Below are 12603 nucleotides of genomic sequence, written 5' to 3' on the forward strand. Positions count from 1 at the left end.
TTAAAACTTCACATTTTTTATGTATTTATCCATAATATTTTGTCCCACTATTGTTTGGAAATCTCCCTGAAGATCCATAGTCTGCTTTCGACTCATATATTGTTGATGTTGTCAATTTAAGATTAGTCATGGAAGATCCAACGTTGATGTTTGGTTGTGTTTTCTGGTTGTCGTGTGTAACCAGGATATGTTGTTTGTTACTATTTCTTGAAGATTTAGGTTTAATTATTATGGTTCTTTATCTTGTTTTATCATCCTATATCTTTGTATTATTTGATCTGCTTATATATCTATTGTACTTACGTTCTCATTTAGTGGTTTTTATTTAATAAAATTTTGTTTTCGTTCAAAAGAATTTTGAATATGCTTATCCTAGTAATATACTCATATGTCTATTTTTGCTAAAACATCTTAATAGTTGTTGTTAACAAGCATAAAGCTCTAGTCAATTGGGCACATTTTTTACAATCTGGTTATATTTTTGAATTGAAGTGCTTAACTTTGGACCATCTAATGTGTTTAGTAATTTATATGCTATAAACATAGGGGCATATTTAAGTCTCTTTGCCCGGGGCAAAAAAAACCGTTGGACCGGCCCTGCACATACGATATCCATCGACCCATTATTAATCGTAGACTAAAAACAAAACCATTTGAAGATCCTACACAAACTATTATTTGGTCCCTATGTTCCATAAATCCCCGTTATCCGTTCCTAATCCCAATAAACCCTTCGACCATATCCTTATTAAATGGAATTTCATTGCAATACCATCACCCTATATTTTATATAAATCCCCAACTCATAACATTTTAGAGGCATTTTGATTTACAACTTCACTATTCTTCTTGGTCGTCTATGGGGGCAATTCTCTAGGGTTATAACTTATAAATCACTGGAATTTCCCTAGGAACATGGTTTGAGAATCCAATGTTGTTTGATCATGGTTAGGTGAGTGATCTTTTTTGGTCTAAATTTGTTACTTATAATCAATTTTTCATTAATCATGATGCTAATAAGGATTCATATTTGGTGAACTTTGATAGTAATGGAATATCAATAGGAAGTGAAATGTCATGTGAAATATAAAATGTGAGAGTGGAAAATTTTCTTGTGTGGAACTCAACATGTGCTGTTAGATTTCAAGATTGTTATAGGTAGGGGGCATAGATTATGATATATGACCATGTTTTGGACTTTTAGTGGGTTCCTTCAAGTTTTAGGGACTTTCTGATGTTTTTTTCTTTTTACCATACCGATATGTTGATTTGGAATAAGGTTTGGTAATTTGATGTTGTTCTTTCGTTGTTTTTATTTCCAATACCTATTTATATAAAGGAATGTTATTCAAAACACCAAAAGAGATGCACCTTTTTGGTATTATCATGTTCAAAACACATGTTCTCTCTGTGTATGTGTGTGTCATGGTCTTCCTTTGCTTCATTCATCGATGATTCAAAACTATATATAAGGATTTTCTATCTCAACTTCTCAACACCATCTTAAGTGGAGAAATAAATCACTCATGCAAAACTCGAAACATTTATAATATGATAATATTGATTAAGCTTACTTCAAATCAAGATATAATATAAAGCAAAGTAAGTGGAGTTTAGTAGTTGAAATGTGTAAGAACATGAAATCAAAACTAATTTGGTTGTATGAATTTTATTTCAATGTTGTAATATTATAATTACTAAAGATTTGGTGTTGAAAAACTATTTTAAGTTTGTAAAATTAGTTTATTTATATTTCAGTTTATTGCAGCATCCTGCAAGCGTTAAAAAACAAATAGACTTATTATTACAGGTTGCAACCATTTGGTTAACCTCTTATGCTGTAGGGGGCTGCAGAAGTGGTTTGCAGACTTCAGAAGTTTTTGCTTCAGAAAACAAACGACGCCTAAGTCTAACACCAAAAGAGAGATTCCTTGTGTAACATCCTAGGTTTCAGGTATTTTCAAATCCTTCCTTTGGTTTTAAGTATTTCATTTTTGGGTCCTTGGATTATAAAGATGTAGCCCTAGGGAGTCCTAGTGGCAAAATGGTAATTTTGGGAGCAGGAGTAGTATGTTGGGCGTACACATATGTACGCTGGGCGTACTAATGTCTGGGTAAAACCCTAATTTATAGGGTTTGAGGAGTATTTAAACATTTTTATGGACCATTTGCCCTTATCCTTTTAGCCTCCAAGTCCTTGAGTCATTCTTGGAAAACCCTAGCCCCCTTGTGTGAGAGTGAGAGCCCTAAAGTGTATTCTTGATGATTTAGAGGCAAATGAATAGCATCAAGAAGCTTGGAAACTTGAAGCAAGGTTTGGATCTGGGAGTTTGGCTTCCTTCTCCATCATCTAAAGGTATAAAGTTCATATATTTATGGTTTCATTGATAGATCTCTTGTTGGGTTCTTTTTATGCTTCTTTTTGGTCCTAAACACTCCATCTTGAGCATGGCATGTTGTAGATGTTTTTAGTCGTCCTTTCAGACCCTTAGAAGGGTCCTTAATCATAAAAATGAGGACCCAATGGCTAGAAGTGTCTCATGCATTTGGTAGAAGGTTCTTAATGGATTAATACCTTGTATGAAGAACTTTTAGACGTGTAAAGTCATAAAGTTGGCGACTTTATGACTCTAGGGTGCATTTGGACCATAGATATGAAGTTTGGGCTTAAGTTCTTAAGCCATTAAGCATAAAATGGGATTTTTGGATCTGTGAGGGTACTCCCTGCATAAGGAGGAGTACGCCCTGTGTACTCGGTCAGCCACCCCGATGTGGGTCAATGCGAGGTTCAGAGTACACCCTATGTACAAAAGGAGTGCGTTTTGCGTACGCCTTTTATTGGATTTAGGACTTTGGGTTTCGAGCTTTGGGCCAGCTTTTGGGCTTGCATGCTTGGACCCTTTTTGGCCTATTTAAGTATGAGTGTTTTTGCGCCAAGTGAAGATTTGGACCTTAGGATAAGGCCCAATAAGGAGTTTGGGCCTAATTTGGAAAATTGGGCCAATGATGGGCCTTGTATAACTTTGGGCTTTTTGGATCAAGAATTAGGCCTGGGTCTTGGCCCAATTATGGATAAGATAAAGTGGTTATTTACCCTAAGTTTGGGTTATTAGTGAGGGATGGTAATCCCATTATTAATTGGATGTCTATTTGTTTTGATAGTTTAGGATTTTAGTGGGCCAGCAGCCAGAGACTTTATGTGCGGTTCGTCAGTGTGAGGTGTATTGTCCTCACAATACTCTCGGGTCGAAGGCACCAAGGCCAACCCTTTGGATATTTATCCTGGTCATTATATGCTTGCTATGCTATAGTGATCTGTTAGATTGACATTCTGGTAGATAGGATGTGTTATACTATAGTGATCTGTTATACTTGTATGAATGTCTATATATGCTAACTATGGTTGATTATGTTATATGTGCATATGTGAGTATGGTAGGGTTGAGGCGGTCCTGCTGTGTGCAGAAGGCCAACAAACCCAGTGAGTCCTGGAAAGACTGAAGGCCTGTGACGCAGACCAGTCAGGCCAAAGGCCCGAAGAACGGTCCAGACAGGCTGAAGGCCTGGTGTGGCGTTCCAAACATGTTGAAGGTTTTGTATGCATGTTGTTGCTGTTGATATATATGATTATGTGTTGTGGTGGTATTTTGGGGAAACTCACTAAGCATTAGGCTTACAGTTTTGGGGTTATGTTTCAGGTACCTTAGGTGATCGTGGGAAGGCAAAGTCTTGATCGTGCACCTCCTCATGTTATGTTTTTATGATTTTGGGAATAACTTTGATGATGAACATGTTTTGAAAACTACAATGTAAACAATTATGATTTTGGTTGGTTTGGAAAAGTTTAGATTTCCTTGAAATTTTATGAATGCTACAAGTTGGTATTAGAGCCTTGGTTTGAGTGAATTGGAGGAACAGTCATATGAATCCAATCTCAAACTGAGGAAAATGATTTTTAAAATGGTTTTCAAAAATAATAAAGGAGGATGCAAGGTGTACGATCAACCAGAGCCAGTAAATGACCCCAAATTACCACACAAATTATTTGAGATTATCTTATGCTATGATTAGAACAACATGCTAGTGTCAGGATAGGGATCCTCAGGAATCGTTATATAGAATTGCTTGATATTTGATGTCTTATATTATGTAGAGTACCCTATTGATTGTTGTATAACTCTTTCGTGTGTGAAATAGCTATTGAATGAATGGACTAAGTTGCATACTGCATAACTTTTTCGTTTGTACCCGATTTGGCATGGTCCATTTGGGTTGCATGTCATCAGAACAATTTGGATAAACTTTTGTGAGAAGATGATATTTATGGTTTATTAATATAGTATAAGTTCTAATATATTAGTATGAATTATTTAATTAGTATTGATCAATATTAGTTTGGAATTAATTGTGTGATCAAAAGAGACTAATTAAATAAATGGGGATTGATTTGGTAAATCATTCATTCTTATATAGTGAGCTTATGATCCATAGTTCTTCATGATGGGCTAAACCCATGTGGTTACCCATGGATACTCCATGGAGGTTTGAACCCACGGATCATGAGGAATATGGAAAGACATGATTACATGGTGTAACCTTAATGTTTACACTATATAAAGAAGCCTCATCCTTTTAAAATCGACACTTAAGTGATACAAGTGAGGGCTAGCCGATTTTGGTGCATAAGAATCTTCTCTCAAGTTATTCCAAGTTGTTGGTGGTGTTGTGTAAAGCATTTGAGGCATCACATTTGGGGTGCTAGGATCACAAGGTCTTAAGGAATTAAAGCTACAAGAAAGGTATGTCATTCTACTAGTTTTTATATTACATATACCCCATGATATGCTAGTTAGGATGAAACCTTGGAAAAATGAAAGTTTGCATGTATAATTGATAAAACATAGATCCAAGGTTTCTAGGGTTGCATGTACACCATAGGAGTGTTAGAATACTTAAAACCCTTAAGTGGTATCAGAGCCTAGACTTGTTTTGAATTATACTTGATGCTACATGTTTTTGCAAAGTTGAAATTCTGCCATTTTTTCATCTGACTACTCACCACGATGTGGCAGTCTCTACCACGACGTGGTGATGCATCTGTGTGCAAAATTTCAAGTTTTTGCTTTAAGTTGTTGAGGACCATTACCCTAAAGTGTTTTTTGAACCTAGAAAAATGTTTTTTCTAAAGGGTAATGTTCTTGCTTGTCCAATTGATAGATAATTGTCAAAGTTTCAAGTTTTATATTAAGTTCATATGATTCTTGAAAATTATTGATATGAATTATGCATGCTTATGAGTTTTGTTAGACCATAGAAATTATTTGACATGCTTGTTAGTTTAATTGTTAATCTAAATTCTTTTTAATGGACTACATAACTTGTCCTCAAGTTATGGAATTCCAAGAGTCTTTTCCATTAAAATCATTAAAACTCATAAGTTATAGAAATGAAAGGTTTTGAATAGTTTCAAAACTTTCCCTCAAGTTTTGAAATTTGTAAAGTCACTTTAGAAATCTTTAATTCCAAACCCTAGAGTTTTAAAAGATTAATATTAAACCCTTATACTTTATAGTATTAAAAGTTAATAATATATATATATATATATATATATATATATATATATATATATATATATATATATATATATAAAAGAACATGTCAGTCTTACCATTAGTAGGCCTCATTCACGAAGCCGGTCTATAAGGGGGTATAAGGTAGTTGCCTATAAAATGGCAGCTTAATGGGTGTCCACTCTCACCCATCGCTTCCTTGACTGGTGGATGGTTGTTAGCCGAATGGGTAGGACAAAGACTATAATTTTCATTAAAAGTATAATGATAAATATAAAGTAACTAAACCTTTTATAAATTCCCAATCTTAGTTACTTTAGGAAAATGTGAAAATTGATGCTAACCCATGAAATTACACTTTGCACCTTGCTTAAGTCATTAGTGGAGCGTGTGTGATTAACTGGCACACTAACTTGGAATTAACAAGGGTGGCAAAGGGTGGCTTAAGGTTTATCATAGATCAGTGGAGCGTGTGTGGTTAACCGACCCATTGATTAGGTGATAAAATTAAGAGTACCAAGTTAATTTGCATGGTTATTCACACCTTATTTGTGATCCTCGGTATCCCAGTCACAAACTTGAAGGGCATAATCGAGATCTAAACATGCCATTCAATTGTTCAATGAATCTCAAAAGATCTAGAAGTTTCAATACAATTAAAACCTAATAATCTATTTCGTTTTTCAAGGTGGAAATTGGTAAATCATCATTTACTTACCTTCAAATATTTTTTTAGCTTGGATTACGGCATCCCTGTTCCAAGTTATAAAATATTGTGTTTGGTCCTAGCCTTAATATTTCATTTGGGTGTCTTATTGAGGACTCTTTATCTAATCTAAACTTGTCTTTCATCCTTTTCAGATGTCTTCCAACAATGCTTCTGGCTCAAACCCTAATCGCTCCTTCTCTCTCATGAACCTTTGTGGGAGAGTCATCTTTGATGGAACTAATTTCAATGATTGGATTAGGAACATAAGGATGGTCACACGTTATGAGGACAAGGAATATGTCCTCGACAAAGAGCCTAAGGTCATCGATGAGTCGTCTGCTACTCCCAAGGAGATTGTTAAGTACACTACCCATTAGAAGGATGCCACTAAGGTATCTTGTATCATGTTGGCTACCATGATAGCAGAACTCCAGAAATCCTATGAAGATTTCTACCCTTATGAGATGCACCTGGACCTGATGGAAAGATACCATCAGAGTGCTCGTCAGGAAAGGTATGAAATCATCACCTCCATGATAACAACAAAAATGAAGGATGGAGAGTCTATCACCGGCCACCTGCAGAAAATGCAAAGATTTTTGGACCGTTTGTTAAAGTTAAATGTGAACTTTAATGAGGAGTTAGCAATAGATATTATTCTACACTCCTTACCCACCTGTTATGATCAGTTCTGCATGACCTATCATATGAACAATGAGGAAGTCACACTTAGCAAACTTCAAGGACTTTTGAGGACCGTTGAAAGTAGTCTCAAAGGTAAGAATGTTGTTACCACTCCTACCGTCGCCCCTATTTTGGAAATTAGGAAAGGGAAAGGGAAAGGGAAAAAGAGGAATTCCCCTTCGAAGGGTACCAAGGGAAAGTCTCTTGATGGCTCCTCTTCGAGTGGAACCAAATGGGGTTTTGCCACTCCCTCTTCGAACCCGAAGGATGCTTAATGCTTCTACTATCCAGAAAAAGTGCACTGGAATCGAAGCTGCCGTAAGTATTTCCAGGATGTCAAGGATGGAAAAGTTAAACCCACCCTGCAGGTATTTACACTATATTGTCTAATAACTCACCCCATACTAATTTTTGGGTCCTTGATACAGGGTGTGGAATTCACATTTGTTCTGATTTGTAGGGCCTAAAAAGAAGTGAGGATGTGGAGCATGAGAAGATAAACTTCATCATGGGGAATAGGAAAGCTTCACATGTCACCAAGATTGGAGTTTATTCTTTATTTATTAGTAGTGGGTTAATATTAGATTTGAATAAATGTTGTTACTCGTCTGAAATGGCGAAAAATATTATTTCCTTTCATGGTTTGTACAAACAAGGATTTACTTTTTCATTTGATAATGAACGTGGTGGTATTAATGCTTTCTCTAATGGTGTTATTTATTTTAAATCATTACCTTGTGATGGTGTATATGAAATTGTGTCGGTTGTAGACAACTTAGGAAATAATGTATTGCACATTGATTCTTCCACAAGTTTGTATAAGGCATCCTTGTGGCATTGTCGTCTTGGACATGTCAATTAGAAGCGTATAGGCCAACTCCAAAAGGCTGGAGTCTTGGAGTCATTTGACTTAAAGTCAGATGATAGTTGAGAAACTTGTTTACTTGGAAAAATAACTAAGTCACCCTTCACTGGTACTTATGCTAGGGGTGAAGGTTTGTTGGACCTCATACTTATAGATGTGTGTGGACCCTTCAGAACTGCCACAAGGGATGCTAACCGCTTCTATGTGACTTTTACTGATGATTATAGTAGATATGGTTATGTCTACTTAATCAAGCATAAGTTAGAAACCTTTGAGAAATTCAAAGTGTTTAAACAAGAAGTGGAGAATCAGTTGGGCAGGACGATAAGGATGCTACGATCTGATCGGGGTGGTGAGTATCATAGTATCAAGTTCCTCAACCATCTTAAGGAATGTGAAATTGTTTCGCAATTGACCTCCTAGGACACCACAGTTGAATGGTGTGGCCGAGAGGCATAATCGGACCTTGTTGGACATGGTTCGTTCCATGATGAGTCAAGCTTCGTTACCAATCTTATTTTGGAGGTATGCCTTAGATAATGTCGCCCATATCCTTAATCTAGTCCCTACCAAGAAGGTTGCCAAAACACCTCATAATATGTGGACTGGTAAACTTCCCACTTTAGACCATATCAAGATTTGGGGTTGCGAGGCTTTCGTGAGGTGCGAGTCTCACGACAAGCTCAAACCTTGAAGTGAGCAGTGTATTTTCATCGGCTACCCATATAAATCCTTTGGTTATCTCTTCTACAGATCGAGTGACAATGTTGTCTTCGTGGCACGGAGAGGAGTCTTTCGTGAGAGAGAATTCATAAGCCAAGGATACAGTTGTAGGCAAATTGACCTTGAAGAACTTCAAGAGTCAAGCGGTGAAGGAACCTCAAACACTAGCAATCAACTTGAGGAGGAAACTCATGTTGAACTGATTGATGATTCTGTACCTCTGAGGCGTTCCACAAGAGTTAGGAGCACAATTGGTTTTTATTATGGTTTCCATATTACAAAAGAAGGTGATGCATTTATCAGTGATAGTACACTGATAAATTTGCATTTATCAGTGATATTATGGTTTTTATTATGGTTTCCATACTACTCCTAGGAAATGACATCCCAACCTTGCAGGAGGTCAAGTCCTGGCTTGGGAAAGTTTCTCTATGAAGGACCTTGGAGAAGCTACCAATATCCTAGGGATAAGGATATTGAGAGACAGGAGTAAGAGACTAATTGGACTTAGTCAAAGTACATACTTGGATAATGTGCTGAAAAGATTCAGCATGAAGGATTCCAAGAAAGGTGACTTACCGATCTAGAGTAACGCCAAACTGAGTAAGACTCAGAGCCCGAGTACAGAGGCTGAGATAGTTGAGATGAGTCGAGTACCTTATGCTTCCGTTGTAGGCTCGATCATGTATGTTATGACTTGTACTCGCCCTGCTGTAACCTTTGCTTTGAGCATGGTCAACAGATATCAAGGGAATCCTGGTAAGGCTCACTGGACTACGGTAAAGAATATTCTCAAGTACCTACGGAGGACTAAGGACTGGGTCCTTACCCTTGGTGGGAGTGATGACTTGAGAGTAGTGGGGTATAGTGATGCTGGCTTCCAGACTGATAGGGATAATTTCCGCTCTCAGTCGGGCTGGGTTTTTACCCTAAATGGAGGAGCAATTACTTGGAAAAGTTCCAAGCAAGAGATAGTGGCTGATTCAACTTGCGAATTAGAGTACATAGCAGCAAGCGAGGCGGAAAATAAGGCAATATGGCTGAAGAACTTCATTGGAGACCTTGGAGTTGTACCATCTATAAAGGAGCCTATGGAGATTTTATGTGATAACGAGAGTGCAGTTGCCTTAGCTAAGGAACCAAGGGATAACGATAGATCCAGGCACATCAACAGAAAAATACCACTGCATTAGACATCGAATAGAAGAAGGAATCCTCATGGAAAAGAGGGTATCATCAGATGAGAACCCAGCAGATCCCCTCACGAAGGGACTATGTAGGGTTAAGCATTTACAGCATGTGAGGCGTATTGGGCTAAAGGATGATATTAGTTTTAGTAATTAGATAGCTTTCGAAACTTGTAATAGTTGAAATGTAATTGACATTTGATGTTTAAATAAAATGTGTTTTTATTTACTAGTATGGTGCTGTCTTGTTTCAATCATTTACTATTGTTTCATTTTGCATGTAGAATAGTTATATTGTTCAAACTATCCACAGTCGATCATACTTTAGAAGTAGGTATTGAAATAAGACTGTCATGAACTGGTTTGTAGATTTATCTGAATTATATTAGACATAGCAATTGTTGCTGCAACATTCATGAGTGCTCATAAGTTCTGAGTATTGGATTCAACCCACGCTCACTTGTATCACTTCATGGAATTTATCTCGAGTGATCATGATACGGTAATATCGTATAAGTCTTCAAACCAAGAGATATGAGTTGTTGACTATGAGTTGTTTAAACATTGATAGGACGAAAATACATTAGTAACTTGATGTTATAAAACGTGCTGTTGTGTACAATTTGATGATTAGTTAGTACAAGCATATGATTCGAAGTTTATCTGTTCCTTTTAGTTCTTGGAGGATTAAAAGCGATATCTTGGGCCCCTTGACGATTTTGTTTTGACTTATGTGTCGGGCCTGGTCAGAAATGAATTGATGTGTTTGATTAAGTTCTATGTCAAACAAATCAGAAATCGGGAAACAAACTGCTGGACAATTAGGAAGACGTTGTTCCATGTATTTGTCCGGATGATATTTTGAATAGAGGATTATATGATCACTTATCTTAAATGGCACAACTTAGTTCCACAAGATTTGAAATAGCTACGATTGCTTGTCGGATACTGAAGTCATACTTGCAGCTATAGTTATTAGACTTATCCAAGTGGGAGACTGTTGTATAAGGTGTCCAAGTCCATAACTATATTTGGAATGTACTTTAACCGATTTGGCATGGTCCATTTGGGTTGCATGGCATCGAAACAATTTGGATAAACTTTTGTGAGATCAGGATATTTATGGTTTATTAATATATTATAAGTTCTAATATATTAGTATGAATTATTTAATTAGTATTGATCAAGAATTAGTTTGGAATTAATTTTGTGATCAAAAGAGACTAATTAAATAAATGTGGATTGACTTGGTAAATCATTCATTCTTATATAGTGGGTTATGATCCATAGTTCTTCATGATGGGCTAAGCCCATGTGGTTACCCATGGATACTCCATCGAGGTTTGAACCCATGGATCATGAGTAATATGGAAAGGCATGAGTTACATGGTGTAACCCTAATGTGCACACTATATAAAGAAGCCTCATCCTTGTAAAATCGGCACTTAAGTGATACAAGTGAGGGCTAGCCGATTTTGGTGCATATGAATATTCTCTCAAGTTATTCCAAGTTGTTGGTGGTGTTGCGTGAAGCATTTGACGCATCACATTTGGGGTGCTAGGATCACAAGGTCTTAAGGAATCAAAGCTACAAGAAAGGTATGTCATTCTACTAGTTTTTATATTACATATACCCCATGATATGCTAGTTAGGATGAAACCTTGGAAAAATGAAAGTTTGCATGTATAATAGAAAAACATAGATCCAAGTTTTCTAGGGTTGCATGTACACCATAGGAGTGTTAGAATGCTCAAAACCCTTCAAAATGGTCTTGGGGTAAGGGAATTCATCATGTTGCACTGCTCTTGTTTGAGTCCAACCATTGTAGGATTGAAACCTTTAGCTTAATATTGTTTAAGTCATGTAGTATGTGATAGTATTCATGCAATAGTTATCTGGAACCAATGGAGGGTCGTGTGGCAGTTAGTGGTAGGATAAGTTATGTGGGGTCAGCTGGCGTGTCGATATGCGTAGCCTTCCTCTAGTAAGTGAGGGTAGAGTGCAAGTGTATGTTAGAGGGAAGTTTATTGTTAGGGTTGTTTTGATGATCCTCTGAGACAACTACAAGTAGGTGTGGAAGGTAGTATGGGCCCGTACTACTGAAAGCACAGGACCCGTACCGATAGCAAAGAAGTCAAAACCCTTATGTCTTTGTTGGGAGTTGGTTCCCCATTTTGGTTATATGTGTTATCTGATATCTCCCTGGTGTATTTTAGTATGGTGACTACGAGGCAACTTGAGACCAGATCCGAATTGGGATCAGGAGCTGGCAGGCTGATTGGAGCTGATGAGTTGGATGCCAGGATTAGGGAGATTCTTCGTGAGGAGGTTGTGGCTATCATTCGGCATCAGATATCGGAGTTATTTAGGTCTATTAAGACTGCGATGATGGATTTCTTCGATGACAGATGCATAGTCTTTTCTGAGACTGCTGCTACTGTAGCCTCCTTAGCCATGGCAACTGTAGGTGTTGGACCAGGTCAGGTTTTTCAGTATCAGGATTTTGATAATATGAAACCCCCGACTTTTGATGGGTTTCAGGACCCGATAGTAGCTATGAGGTGGCTATTTGATGTTGAGGGATGCTTTTTCACTTGCTCTTGCCTAGTTGACCTGAAGGTCAGGTCCACACTAAACCTCTTGAGGTCCGGAGCGATGGATTGGTTGAGACTTGTTATGGGGTTGTATTCTGCTGAGTAGGGGGCTCAGGTATCTTGGGATCAGTTCATGGAGATGTTTCGTACTCGTTATGTGACACGAGTTGAGCGTGAGAGGTTGGACCAGGAGTTCTTGGATCTGAGATAAGGATCAGAGTCGGTGACGGAGATCACCTGGATGTTTATTGAGAGGGCTATGTTTTTCCC

Source organism: Lactuca saligna, chromosome 4 (assembly GCF_052625555.1).
Source record: "Lactuca saligna cultivar CGN05327 chromosome 4, ASM5262555v1, whole genome shotgun sequence".
Taxonomy (NCBI): domain Eukaryota; kingdom Viridiplantae; phylum Streptophyta; class Magnoliopsida; order Asterales; family Asteraceae; genus Lactuca; species Lactuca saligna.